General features: G+C 46.5%; 1 protein-coding gene across 3 annotated transcripts in view; it reads left to right on the top strand.

Moving 5' to 3' along the window:
• PAK6 (p21 (RAC1) activated kinase 6) overlaps positions 1-14624 on the top strand; it is a 42278-nt gene that overhangs the window by 5060 nt on the left and 22594 nt on the right. For 2 of the 3 annotated variants that reach the window (XM_064715213.1, XM_064715212.1), the window contains exons 2-4: positions 10214-10537; positions 10849-11047; positions 11648-11712. The gene's annotated coding sequence lies outside the window, so the exon portion shown is untranslated. Of the gene's footprint in view, positions 1-5600; positions 5623-10213; positions 10538-10848; positions 11048-11647; positions 11713-14624 lie in introns of those variants that run through there. The other variant, XM_064715215.1, reaches the window with a different exon arrangement.

The following is a 14624-nucleotide window of genomic DNA, read 5'->3' as shown; positions in this document are numbered from 1 at the left end:
CAGAAGTGCAGGGCAGAGCATCCACACTTTCTCTTTGCATGCTAATGGTGCTAATACGTGAATGCAGTTCCATTTTGCTCTTGGAAAAGGAATAATATGTGCTCATAAAACAAAACCACCTTCTGGTTAGGGAAATAACTATAGTCAGTAAACTTTTGGAAAAAAGCCTTGTCAAGTCTGTGAAGAGAGACATCAAAATAATTTGTTGCCTCTTCTTTTCCCTAGGGAAGGTGGGAACCAAACAGTGCCTGGAGGGAATTTGTGCCCTGGGCAGGCTGCAGAATGGCTGGGTGAGGTTGCCTGGGGAAGGGCACCTGTGCCAGTGTTGGCAGGGGCTGGTGGCCAGGAGGGCCTTGGTGCCAGCAGTGCTTGTGTAACGTTGTGCTGTGTCCGCAGCTGTCGCTGCCAGGCACTGGATCAGCTCACGCACTTGGATGGAGTTGCTGCAGCTTGATTCCACTCTGTAGAAATAGTTGAGGATATTCCTGCCAACTTCCAAGTCAGGAGTCATCAGTTCTGCCTCTGTCACTTGGGGAGCATGAATGAATAACTCTTAAATCATTAATCTAGGGCAGCTTCCAAGAATCCTGTGTACCCAAGTCTGGAATACATTGTGATCCGATTCATTATCCAGGGACAGCAAAGACTTTGAAGAGGTGTTTACCCAGGGGTGGCTGTGCTGCACTTCAAGCTCCCAAAGAAAATCACGACATGAGAGGGTAGGGGGGAGCAAAGGAAGTGGAAGCAAGGCCCCAGAGGAGCAGGGAAATCAGAAAAGGACAGTAGTAGCCACATGCTGTGGACTGGCACAGCAGCCTTTGGGGGATTATGGAAGCTGCTGCTGTTGCTTTGGGCAGTGCCACTTAACATAATTTTAAACTGGAATTCTGCATAGCCAGTATTAAACATCAGGTTATCTTCCATGGGATGGTTCTTTATATCTGGTAAAACCTTGTATTTTGCATGACAATGACTTGGTGGTAGAGGGGGGCTTTTTTGAGTTCCAGAGAGAACGGTGGTAGGATGGATAAATAAGAGGAAACAAGTATTGCTGCTAGAGAATGCAAAGCACAGCAACCTAGATAAAGGTGATCCTAATTGAGGAGGAGGAGCATTGGTATTTAATTAAAACTACTCCTAAAACCCAGGTTCTTAGCAGTAAAATAAATAATAGCAGGACATGAGTAATTCCTCTCAGGGGGAATGTCAGAGACAAAATTACACTAATGTAGTAATAAGAGGGGCCTGTGTGCAATTTCTCAGAGGAATAGAAACAGGGCAGAATGATTTTTCACTGCTAAGAAGTTCAAATGTGGTTCAAGTGAAAAGGGACAGATGCTGGTTAAAGCACATGCTCCTCAGGCCTCTTCCAAAGACAGAGCTGTCCGAGTTTCTGAGCTGGATGTTCTTGCAGGACTTGGCAATCCCAGCACAGAGACTGAGCTCCCCCTGCTTTAAGAAATGATGGCAAGTTCTGTGTGTCACTTGCACTCCTGCTGCTCAGTCAGGGTGTTTTCTGTGAATTAAAAACAAATATTTGAGACCCAGACTTAGGACAACTGTGCCCCGTGTCATGCATCTGAAGGCAAGAAAGAGCATTAAGCCGTTTTGGTTTCCTTATTTCCCTTCCATTCCTTATTTTCGATCATCTCAAAGTTCTATCTGCATTCCTCAAGCTGTGATGCCCATTTTGGGGAGATAGTTAAATAGTGTGAACTCATTAACCACTCTTGACTGAGTAACAGCCAGTGACATAACATATTTCTTCTCCATAACTGCCTTGCATAATGCTGCATTTCAGTTTTGGTTGCTCCTTCCATTTCATGCTTTTCATTTCTGTGACATCCATCTGTTTACCAGACAAGGTGGGGGGGGGGGGCGGGAGAGGGGTGGAAATAATCCCAGAATACAAAAAGAAAAACCCATACAAGTGAGGCTGGTTAGGGCTTGGAGGAGCCTGATCTATTGGAAGGGTCCCTGCCCATGGATGGGGGCTGGAACTAGATGATCTTTAAGGTCTCTTCCAACCAAAACTATTCTGTGATTCTATGAGTATATTATGAAGAAGAGGCTTTGGGACACTGGAATGAGAACTGCTGTTGCAGTGAGAGAAGATCCTGGATACTTGGGGACCAGGAAAGCAGGTAGTAGAGCCTTTTTCCTTTTGTGTTCTTCCTTTACTGTCCATTTTACCCCACCTGTGAAAACAACTAACCAACTACCCTCAGCTCTCCCCCAGAACCCCCAAGTTTAGTCAAAGGACAGAGTAAGATGATAGTAGCTTGTGGTAGATGTGGAAGGCAATTTTTAACCTGCTCTGAAAAATCAATTTAGCTAAACTGTGGCTTTGAGCAGTGTCATTTTTGGTGTAGACCCAGCTGAGGCAATGCAGCAGCATCCCCTGGCCAGGGGCAGGTGACCTGCTCATATGGCATGGAGAGAATGTATAGACAAGATTGTGTCATTGTTAAAATGAAACATGGCATTGCAAACTAGAAAGCAAATGGTACTCAGCAACTTGAGCAGGGACAGTGACTCCATAAGTTGATAATGTCAACTTGATGGCTCTCAGCTCAATTGTTTGTCCCTGAGAATTGGCTAAATAGAGTTGACTGTCTGTAGGGTCAGTGTTCCCTTATTGACGGCCTTCTAGCTTTTTGACTTTTTTCCCTGCCAAGTATTGTGGAAACCTTTTTACCCCACCTGTGTCAACATTTGAGTCTTCTAAATCTGTGACTTTTCAAGGCACAGAAGGAGCTGAGGGTCTTCACAGCACAGCTGGAAAGCTGCGCTTAGAGGAGAAGGAGGGTGCAAGTCTGTCCTTAATCTGGGCCAGGAACAGAGGAGTTAACATGTAGTGGCCAGAAGGCACTACACAGATCTTAAAATAACCAAGAACAGGATAATTTGGCTTAAAAAACCATCTGGGTCTTGATTCAGTGCTCATTAAAATTCATAGTAGCCTTATGATTGGCTTCTGGAAGAATTAAGCAGGGTGTTACACTTCATAATGAGTACTTTGGGCCTTGGCCAAGAAAGTACATCACTGCATACAATAATGCTAGAAATTAACTTCTTTCCTGTAACATCCAGCTTAGAATGAGGATCTTTCTAGCACTTGTGGAAGTCAGTGAAAAAGCTCTGGTTTCAAGGGATTTTGGATAGCATCCGAAGAACAGATGTTACAGCTGACTTTGGGAAGTCTCTCTGGGCAAGTCATCTCTGAGCTGGCCATGCTGCAGCAAGCTGTCCACTCTGGGGACACTCTCAGTCTGCAGCCATCAGAGCTCCTGAGTGTGCAGGGAAAGGAGAAAAGTCAGACTGCAAACCTAGCACTGGGATGGAGTAACTGGGGCCTAAAAGGAAAAACGCCTGCTTGTGTTTATTTCATTAGAAACCTAAATGTATTAACTAATGGCACAAATAGCTTCGAATCTTGTGGCACCTCATCAGCCATGAGATGATGTCAATAGACAAAATGCTCCTGTCTGTGACTGCTGCTGAGAAAACCTCCTGATTTCTGCCTCTTTCTTACAGAATACTGTTTGGTATTAAAGCAAAGAAAATAATTCTGCTTGCTCCCGAACCAGAAACTTGCAAAGCTCTTTGGCCTTTTGTGTTCTCTCCAAGTTCTAAATAAGTTCTCCCAAAGCATCTCAAAACAGCAGTCTGGGTCACATAAAGCTGAGCCAATAACTTATTTAGGAATATTATATTTTATTCATTTAAAGAGTCTTTTAGAACTTGGGCTCACCTGAATTTTCTGGCTACTCCTAACCTGTGGATCACCTTCAGTGGTCTGTGGCTGTGCTTAGACTGAGACTGTACTTGTGGAAAGAAGAAAATGAAGGAATTTTTCAGATAAATACTCAAGTATTTCTGCAGGACATCTTTGGGCACAACTGTTACCCAGGCTTTCAGTTTTCATTAAAATTCTCGAGAGCTAAATTTAAAAATTGTAATTTTAAGTGTTAAGAAGCCTTTTTTCCCCCCAAAGATCACATGTGGAATGGAGACAAACTAGTTAATATTTTTTTGTGTTGGAATGTATTTTTAAAAATTGATTTATTTATAGAATTTATTTGGCACCTCAGAGAGCACGTGAACAAGAAAAGGAGTTTTTTTTGGATTAGTAGTTTGAGGAATGATGATTAAGTAGAAGATCAACTGAAGTTTTTCAGTTATTTTTGCTAGCCTCAGAATCTGTAAATGTGCAGATTAGAAAATATTACATCTTATTTACAACTTAAATGGCTATGTCTTATATTGCTCTTCTTTAAGGATGATGGTGGTGATGGAGATTTTCTTTAATATTTAGATATACACACACACACACGTGTATATCAGTGGACTGGTTTCTGGTGTCATGTTGAAGAGGGTTCTGGTTGAGTTGTTCCACCATGGTTCCCCTCTCAGCAGCCAGCAGGATCTAGACTCCTTCCAAAGGACAGGCATTCACTCTGCCAAGTGCCAGCAGGTCCATGTGCTCAGGCTGTGCCTGTGCTCAGCTTGGCCTCCCTTAATTGTAGGGTAGGGCTGTGGTAGAAAAATGTTCCTACAGTATCAGAGACAGCCGGCGTGTTCCAGTCCTTTCTAACGTGCATTGCCTGACTGTGTGCATGCTTTGGTCCATTATTGTGGAATCTGGCAGCCTTAGCAGTTGCACAGATGTGTTGGGTAGTTTGGAAACTTGTTTTTAATGGAGACTGTGGTAGTTGAACTTTACTGTTTACCCACTAGTCTGTGCTGTGCTGAAACCGGTACCTGAGAACAACCAGTGCCTCCTTCTGGCTTGGGCAGTATTCAGGCTATTAAAATTCCAGCCTAAATGAAGGATGGAGGAGATTGCTGAGGATAGAGAAAGTAAGACTTGTGTAACTACTATCAGGAAAGCAAAACTCACTCTTAGGGGAGGTAGGAATTAACTTGTTCCTCTGTCGTAGCAGTTAGAATGCAAGGCAAGGATGTCTCAGCTACCATTTTTCTGTGTAATATCAATAAATCTCTAAGTGGGGATTATAATCATTTAATCCTTTGCAACCCCTCCTGTGGACTCCAGAGCATTCGCCGCCTGTGGAGATAAGGGAAAGCGAGGGTTCAGTATTGTGACATGCTGCTCTCAGTGGCAGAACAAGAAGGTCCAGTTCCTGCAATGCAGGTTGTGGCTGCTGTGTTGTGGCATGACTTCGTGCAGCTGAACCATAGGCCAGGCTCCTGAGACAACCAGAGCTTGAAAATAAATTAAATAATAGTAAAAAACAAACAAACAAACAAAATCACCCAAAAAACCCAACCAGGTTTAACCCTTCAACTGCCTCCTACTTCTAGGGAGAAGAAACCAAATACTTGATCCAGTGTCAGCAGCTGGAAGGGGTTGAAATATATTTTGGATACTTGTTCCCATTGCAGCTGTCAGCCCTTTCCTTCTTTTCTTCCACAGGGAGGAATAGCTGCTCTGCCTCTATCAGCCTTCCCCCCCAAAAATGTCACCCACTCACCACCATAGGTCAAAGCCTCTTCTGTACTTGCTTAGGGAAGCTGCTGCTGGGAGGTGACGCCTGTTCCCTGGGCATGGGATTAGCAGTGCATCTTCCTGATTTTCCTGGGCTGAATGCTTTCAGGGTAAGGCTGAGCTGGCTGCAAGGACAGTTGTTCCCTGCCTCCACACGGCTGCAAGTGGGATGGGAAACCTGTGCTGCACGGAGACACGTGCTTGGATTTTGACAAGCATAGGCTCCAGCCCTCAAATTATTCTAAGCTCTGCAGAGTTGGGTTTGAATGTACCCAGAGGTAGAGTGACTAATGGCAGCAAATGGTGTTAGACTCCTGCAGCCGTTATTTTAGCCACTAGGAATTCGCTGGATTCTGGCTAATACTTCAGCGATAGCTGACTGACCTAGTTATTCAGAACAGAGGCTGCGGTCTGTATTCCTCTGGTGCCAGCGAGGGATTTCAATCTGCATTTCTATAGCATTCTTAAGGATCGCAGCATGCTTGGAAAAACAACAGATTAAGCCGCCTCTGTTCTGGGGGAGTAGAGCATTGTCACAGTCATTTTAGCAGCATGCAGAATGCCTTTCCCAAGGTGACCTGGGAATCTGTAGGCAATGTTGGCTTTCTGCTGTGATGGCGCCATTGCAGGACTGATCATTGTGGCTTTTGTGGGAAGCAGAAGCAGCACCTTTTGTAGATGGTGGGACAGCCTTGTGAGGTGGACCATGATGTTACTTCTGTTATAACCAAATAAGTCTGTGAATTTTTACAAGTAAAAGATCTGGAAGACGTGTGAGGTGGCTGTGTTCCAAGCTATATTGATATTATCTGCAGGAACATCTACCAAGCCACAGGAATTTAACCAGCAGCAAAATAGCATGTGCTGTGTTCAGGTGATCTTCTTCAGTTTCTCATCAGAGCAGGAGTTAAAATTTTCAAAGAGTCTGGTGTTTTCTTACCCTCTCTAAGCTTACCTGCTTTCTTCACTGAAACAGTTGTCAGGCACTGGGGCACTGCACCAGGGCAGTGGTGGATTCATCACCCTTGAGATGTTCAAAGAAGGACTGGATGTGGCGCTCAGTGCTCTGGTCTGGCTGACAAGGTGGTGATGGGTCCAAGGTTGGACTTGATGATCTCAGAGGTCTTTTCCAACCTTAATGATTCTGTGCTTCTTACCTCTGGAATTCTGCAAATTTGGCAGAATTCCCAGGTCCTTGTGCTGTTTCCTTGCTGGCCATGCTTTGCCCCACCACAGGAGGTGTTTGGCCCAGGAGAGCCTGGCTGTAACCCATTGTGAGCCTGAAGCAGGACAAATTCCCTTCTTCCATGTGCCCCAATCTGCATTGTTTGGCATAGGGTAAATAGAGACACTCAGCTCCCCACTGCCCTGCCAGATAGGAGTGTGGGGATGTGTCCAGATCTTTGACAGCACTCAGAGTTCTGGACTTGCTCGATGAACTTCCAGTTCTTCAGCTCTCATGCACTTGTGTTTTGTTTTGAATTGGAAAATACCTCTTCTGGTTTAGACTGTAAACCTTGGATAAAAACACTGGGTGAGCTCATGCAGCTTGAGTACAAGCAGGACTTTGTCCTGCTGGCATCTCAGGATCCTACCTGGATAATGGCAGCAATGCATAGTAAGCAGGAGGATAACCCCAACACTGGAGCTGGCTATCCAGGTAATGCTCTCTTGGAATGTTCTGCCCACCTCCGAATGGGATACCCTTAAGGAAAGGTGGCTAAACTGTAAGTACTTATTTAAAGTGAAACTGCCTCTGGATTGCTCCCTCCTTATCTGCAGTCCTGGCTTCACTGACATGTGTTGATTGAGACTCCCAGACTTGATTCCTATCTCGTGCTTCCTCCCACTGGCTGGTTCTGATGTGAAACACACCCTTTCTCCTAGTGACCCCTTTGTCCCAATCCTTAAGTGCATTCTTTCAATTCCCTGGCCAGCTTCTCTAGATTTACAGAACTATGAAAGAGAAGGAAGGGGTTCTGTGTGGAAGAGCATTTCTGCTTCCTATCTGATCCCTGAGCACAGGGAAGACTTGATGGAAAGTCCGGTCCTGAGCCACAGCCTGACTTCATAGGTGGAATTGCTGTAGTTCTTACTGGGATTTCATAAATGTATCAGATTTCCTGTGCCTTGGTGTTAGGTTTTTCCTGGAAGCTCTGTTGACTACAGATCCATTTTCCTTAGCAGTTTGCTCAGTTTCCACCAGCTTCAGACAGGTGAGCAGGTATGTTTCTCCTGGCTGAGGCAGAAGACAGACATTGTATATGGTACAGTTGGCCTGGCTGTCTCAGACTTTTTATATTTTAAGTTAAAAGTTCCCAGTTTTGTCTATTGGAGTAGGAAAACATTTAACAATGGGGTTTTCATCACAAAATCTTCCTCCAGTGGTGATTAAATGGAAGCTATTGCAGCAGCAGTGCAGGATGTGAGATCCTGGAGCTCTCCTAGCGCAGTGATGTGGCTGGGCAGGATGAGGAACGAGGTGAGATCAGCACTTTGGATCTGAAATTTGCTTTGCTTTGTGTCTGGGGAGGGGACATGGAATATGGAATGGCCTTTGCTGGGAAGATAAATCAGGCAGGCTGCAATGCAGACATTTAGTCAACGTACCCTGCAGCACTTGTTGCTGCCAGGAATGGCTGTCCCGGAGACCGACGGGACCTGAGAGAGCCGCCGTAGGAGGAGTGGGGCGTGTATCGTGTGTTTATATAAATGCGCCAGTATAATTATTTATATTGTCTTGTGCAATTCTCCAGCTAAGAAGACAGCAGTGGGCAGGCAAGGAGCAGTAAAATGTCTAATGAAGGGATAGTTGCTGAAGGGGAAAATTAGAGACGTGTCACTTTTACTGGGAAATTTTTCTTCAAAGTATGCAGGACTGCTGGGACCAAACTTGTGAATATAAAGACTGGAAAGTGTCCTAATTTTTCATTAAGATTGTAGGCAGCAGAGGTTCACACTGATTCAGAACTGCTTTGGTTTCATCTAAGCTTGTGCCTTGACAAGTAAAATCAGGCTCTGCCATTTATAACAAACTCAAGTCTTGTTCTAGAAGATTGTGCTAGCATGTAAGCCAGGAAATACAATACTCATGCAAATGTGGAGCTCCAAGGCTGGATGACTCTTTGTAGAGTGCAGAAGCTGTTTGTGTGTGACGCTCCCCACGCCACGGTTGTGCAGATGACTCCGCGCTGCCTGGCACAGCAGCAAAGCCCAGGTGCACAGATGACAGGGATGGTTTGCCATCCACACCTACTAGATTCACATTCTGCTTCCTCATCCCTGATCCTCCACCACACTGCTCTGCCCTGTGAGTTCCAGTGCACTGGGCAAGAATGCTGTCCCCCTTTGTTATTTACTATGATTTTTTTACTATTAAAGGGAACTTTCCTTCTTTTGATTACATCTGTGTATGGGGCCTGCCCCGTAGAAGGGAGAAGCTAATCCCCAGACAGAAAGGAACCTGGCTGGCTCTATTTCCTATACCCTGGGGAGGGAACAGGCAGGAAACCTGGGTCACTGTGGCAGGCAGGGACCTGCAGTGTAATGTAGAAGCAGTGACAGCATGTTCAGGAACCAGCCTTCCACAACTTAGCCAGCAGGTTGGGAAATGAGGATTAGGAACCTCAGACCATCAGCTCCAAAAGGTTGTCTCTGTAAACCTTGGTTCTGTTCCTTCTCCATGATAGTACTGTAGAGCTCATGAATTCCAACTACAGCTGAGACTGAGGTGGTTGCACAAAGATACTGCAGCTCTTTTAGTTGGAATGGACAGGTAGGGAGGAAAATGGGAATGGGAGAACAGGGCTAAAAGGTCACTGGGCTGGCTCATCACTGTGGGACAAGCCACTCCCAGCAATAATAATGACCGCCTAATGATTATTTGTAGCATGCCTCTCATTTATTTAAGGGTGGTTCAACAAAACCAATGTTATTTAAAAAACCCTAAAAAGTCACAGGGGTGGGTTTTTATGGTTTATATCTCTGTTCTTTGGACCTAAAAATATCTGAGGGTTAAGCCAGCATTGTCAGTGGTTTGGATAGGCCAAGAACCCTCCTTGTTTGCAATGGAGCAAGGGCAGCTGATGAGTTTGCTGCCATGAACTCTAAACGCTCCAGGCTGTAATCCCCAAAGTGTCCTCTGATGATGGCCCAGTCACCAAGCCCAGGCGGTGCTGCCAGAGCTGGTGTCCTGCTGCTTGTGGAAAGTCTATTTCCAGTAGTCAGTAAAGCCTGAGGCACAGGCAGCACAACTGAATTAGAGGGTGATCCCAGACTCCAGACCTGGCAGCACTGACTCATGGCGAGGACAGGGGAAAAGTAAAAGCGCCAGGTCATGTGCTGCTCATCTGCAATGCAAATAAATAGGATGAATTCTTCTACAGCGAGCCATAAAGCAAGCAATCAAAGCTTTCCTTCCTGGAATGACAAGGGATTGGTGGCAGGTCCCAAAATGTGCAGCTAGGCGACACAGGCAGAGATGTTGGGTTTGTTAGAAGCTTCAGCAGCTCCCGGCCCTGAGGCTGTCGAGCTGAGAGAGAAGAGCTGACGAGCGGAGCTTTAATAAGTCACAGTGAAGTGGGGTGTGAAAAAGGGTGGAGGGGAATAGGAGGTGATCTCCCCAAAGTTCTTGCCTGAGATGTGGAACATCGGGGTGCCCAGGTGTGACTCTGAGCTCTTTCTCTCTCTCATCCCCTCTAGGGACCAAGAGAGGAGACTGTGAGAAGAAGGCGAGATGGTCCCAAGACACTGCTGTTGGCATCTGTCGTTTTCCATGGAACAGAAATCTGAGTCTTCTCTACGCTGAGTGCTCCTGTGTCCCATCTGCTACCACACCCTGAAATCAAACTCGGCAGCTTAGGTGAATCAGGCACTGTACAAACATGTCAGACTTGCCTCCACCCCTTTTTCTTCTCCCGCTTTCTCCTGCCGTCTTTCTCGCTCAAGTTTATCGACGTGTCAGCGGATTCCAGTGGCGGAGCATTCTCACTTCATCTCTGGTCACGGAGCAATGAGGAGTCAGGGGTAAGCGCCCTCCCGCAGATTTGGGGATCAACATTGATTTGCTTGCTTGCTTTAAAGCCAGAACAACCGTCCTAATGGCCGCTGTTTCGTGGGATTTGTTCCCTGTGTTTACGGAGGACTGGGTTTGTCAGTTTAAACTAAGTCTCTGCTTCCCAGTGGCTGTGCTGCCTCGGCTTAACCCCTTCTCTTCGGAGCTGAGCTGTGCCACTGGCATGGATTAGTGTAACGATCACACGTGTGTTGGCAGTGCCCGCCTGGGGTGAAGTGAGAGTGGAATAGTTCAGGGGGTCATACAATTTTTTTCTCTCAAGGGATGTTTCTGGAAGAGAAGAAAAACTGGGAGCTGGATTCCTTTGGGAAGGAGTTTGCTTCATCTTTACTCCTATAGCCCAGCAACGCCGTCCTCCAATCGGCTTTGCTGCATGACAGTGGGAGAGTTTACCTCCAGACCCTTCTTTCTCCTCTCCCTTGGAACTGTCCACCACCAGCATTGTTGCAGCAGGACTGCCAGTAAGATCTTGTGGTTTTTACTTTCCAGGGTCTATGAGGTGGGACAACGTGTGGGGCTGAGGTCTGGCAGTTTAGCCAACTGATACTCAAGAGGATGGGGAATGTGGAGGGAAAATGCCTTGTTCAATCTCGCAGGGTGATGCTCTTAAAACCTTGGGGTGAAGAAGGGGTTAAAAATTACTCGGGATGATGCTTGAGAGAGCAGACAGCATGTCAGGAACATGCATGCTCATCGCCTTTGCGGGAGACAGAGCAGTATCTGCTCTTAAGTATCTTCTATCTGCAAGGACCCTCACCATACCTTACAGAGAGGTCTAGTTAAACCCTTCCTGTGCGGATTCCCAACCTTCTGGCAGCTGTGCTGGCCAGGATCCTTTCAGAACACCTCCTGAAGCTATGCTGGAGTACTCGTGTGGGGCTGGATGTGTGTGTTTTGGCTGGCTGAAAGCTGCCTAATCTTGTTCTATTTAAGTTACAATATACAGATTTATTGTGCATTTGTATTTAATTATTTTTGTCAGGTAACCAGTGCATACAGGCAGGTATTTGCAGTGACAGAAAACAGTCCTGTCTGTTAATATTTGCTTTCTTCTTTACCAGGGCATTAATGCTTTAATGTATTTGGGGACAGAGCACTGAAAAAACAGAAGAGCAATTTGTGTCTGGTGAGTGTGAGCTCTCAGGTGAAGCTGGGGAGTGTACGGGGAGTAAGAGACCTTTGGCCACTCTTTGTCTACTTTTCTGGGTTCTCTGTTTGGGTACAACCTGTCAGCCCCTAACACAGCTGCTGGGGAAGGGAAGCTGCTGCCTTGCTCTCTCTCCAGCCATGTCCCACGGAAAAATCTCATTCCTGATGATGTGATGAAGTTTTATATTGCTTTTAACATTCAGTGCTGCCTTGGTACGTACATCCTGCATGCTATGTGAACAATGATTTATGAATCTAGAAGCAAAGCTGATCAAACAGTGGAAAGCACTATCAGCAAATAGCTTGCTGGATTAGTAACTGTGCTCCCAGATGGAAAGTCTGCTCTGTGCACAGGGGCTGCTTCTGTCTAGCTGGGTGTGAGTATGGATGTACCTGGGAAGGCTACCCTGGGTCCTGCTGCCAAGGGTTGCAAAGTGAGAAACAACACTTTCTTGGCCACAAAGTGGTTTTTGTTCCCAAGAAGAATGAAATTAAGGAGAATTCTTTAAACTTTGGCTGTCCTGCCTCCAATCTGAAAAAAGAGCTCTTTTTAACCTACTTCTGTAATATGCTTAGGGAAATTCACAGGCAGAGAAAAGAGCTAAGTATTTGTGTAAATTGCTTTAAACAAAATTGCTTAAAGCGGCTTGGACTAGCTTAGCCCAACTGCAAGTAAAAAACGCACAGCCAGGCTCTGAGCTCTGTATTGCACTTGAGGGTTTTTGGGCACCCACAGGGGTACTCTACTGAAGTTCCATCCTGTTCAGAGCAGCACATCAGTGCTGTACCTGGACAGGACACAAGTGAGCAGGAGTAGCTGAAGGCTCACCAGGAGTTGTGCTGCTCAGGGCTGCAGAGAGCCCAGCAAACTCTGACACCTTGTCAGGGGGGTTCTGGGCTGGGGAGCAGCTTCCTTGCCTGTGCCACCAACGCTGCTCCTGCACCAGTCTCGCTGACTTTGAGTTATAATGTCACAGACTTAGTGCAATGGAGCACAAAATCAGCACTTGGCTGCTACAGGTCTTGTTTTTAAAGAATTCCTCATTATGGGTTCTTAAGCTGCAGGATTACCGTGAGGTTCAGGGACTAATGCACTGCCATTTGGTCTTACCAATGGTACTGTTGTTCTTAGACTGACCTTCCATTTGTCTGGCAAAAAAGAACAGTGGGAATGGAGGGTGCCCAGAGACTAAAACTTGAAATTTGTTTCCCTCAAAATGTCTCAGGAAATTACACTTTTCCCTAGGGCTCAGCCATTTAACTTGTAGTGTTAGTAATTAGATTATTTTGTAATTAATTGATGAACGAAATGTAGCTGTAGCCAATAGCAGTCATATATCTCATGTTAGGAGTGCACCTCAGGTTTAACATACAGAGGGCCTGTGTGAACACTCAGAGTTGTGGCAAACAGAGCAGGATAACTGATATTCCCTGGGAGAAGACTTGTCTGTTGTAATTTAAATTTGCATCTCAGTGTTGGCAGCAGTGAGCAGGAAGGCACTGAGAGTCAGGCAGGTTGTGGGGTTAAGCAGATCTGTCCTTCCATGTTTTGGGGGGCACTGCCTGGCCTGGAGTTTTCCCATCAGTTATCCTGTGGGGACAACACAAGCAAACTGTCTTGCAGGCTGCTGACAGCAATTAAATATATTTCTATTTCTCTTTGGGAGAACATGACAAGCATAACTAGGGACTGAGATTGTTTAGTGTTGGCTGGAAGCAAGTTTAACTCTTGCATCTCTATACTTGGGCCATCTGGGGAATTGCTGGGGTGTCTCTGTCAGCCCTTTGCTGTGCTACTGGAGCGAGTACGGGGATCCAGGGTGGTGGTCACCAGTGCCTCTGCTGGGACAGGTCTGCTTGTGAGAATCCAGCCCTGCTCCCTGAGTGTGTGACTCTTCCTGCACACAGTAAAATCTGTGCTGTGCCCATTTGCACATGGAGCTGCAGCCTCCCTCTCGTAGCCCCGTGTGCCAGAGGCAGCTGCATCTGGGAGCAGTGCAAGAGCGTGCTGAGCTTCCAGGGCTCACATGGAGCTGCAGGATGCGGCGCCCAGTGTTGCAGCCCAGTGCCTTGGCTCCTTCCCCTGCCATGTGACCCCACATGCCAGATGTGGCCCCTTGGCTTGTCCCAATGTAACCTCTTGTCTGATATGCAAGATGTTGTTATTCATGTGGATTTTTGGAGAGAGGACCTTAAATGTTCTTATTCTAATCTCAGTAGTACTTTTATGCTGGTTTTGAATGGATCTGTCACACAAGGCAGTGAAGAGTGAAGCCCTGAATCCATCAAGCCCTGTCTTGAAGCTCTGTGGTGCTTTGGATAAACAGTAAAATACAGCAACCTGGTTTTAACCCTGATGCATCCTTCATAGCAAAATAATGTGGAGAAATCCATGTGGAACAATGCAGCTGCTCTTTGGACAGGGGTCAGGGAGGGGATGTGGGTGTGAGGTGAGTGTCAGGCGCAGCACAGCATGGCTTGGTACAGCCAGAACAGGACATGAGCCACATGAATCACATAAAAGGAGGGGGAGAAGGGTCAGAGTTGTTGTGGCTTTGGTCTCAGCCTGGTGACCTGCAGCACACGTCCTGCTGGCCCTGCGTGCCAAGGACACGATGAGTGATCCGCCTTCCCTGGTGCTGCAGCAGCGTTTGGTGGCTGAACCCTCTCACACACTGAGCTCAACGGGGAGAGGCTGGTCTTGTAATGAAGGCACTGCAGCTGAGGTTTGGGTGTGATTTCTGTCTGTGCTGCTTAGTTCTGTCAAGGCTTCTGGACCTACATGCTGGTGTTGAGATCAAACCTGTGGTCAGAGCGTGTCTTGGCCTCCACTGGGGCCCTGCACCCATGTTTTCCATCCAAGCCAGGGTGTGTTGGGCCGGGATCTGG

Source organism: Zonotrichia leucophrys, chromosome 5, assembly GCF_028769735.1.
Source record: "Zonotrichia leucophrys gambelii isolate GWCS_2022_RI chromosome 5, RI_Zleu_2.0, whole genome shotgun sequence".
Lineage (NCBI taxonomy): Eukaryota > Metazoa > Chordata > Aves > Passeriformes > Passerellidae > Zonotrichia > Zonotrichia leucophrys.
The sequence above is the reverse complement of the archived record's forward strand: the minus strand, read 5'-3'. Positions and strand labels throughout refer to the sequence as shown.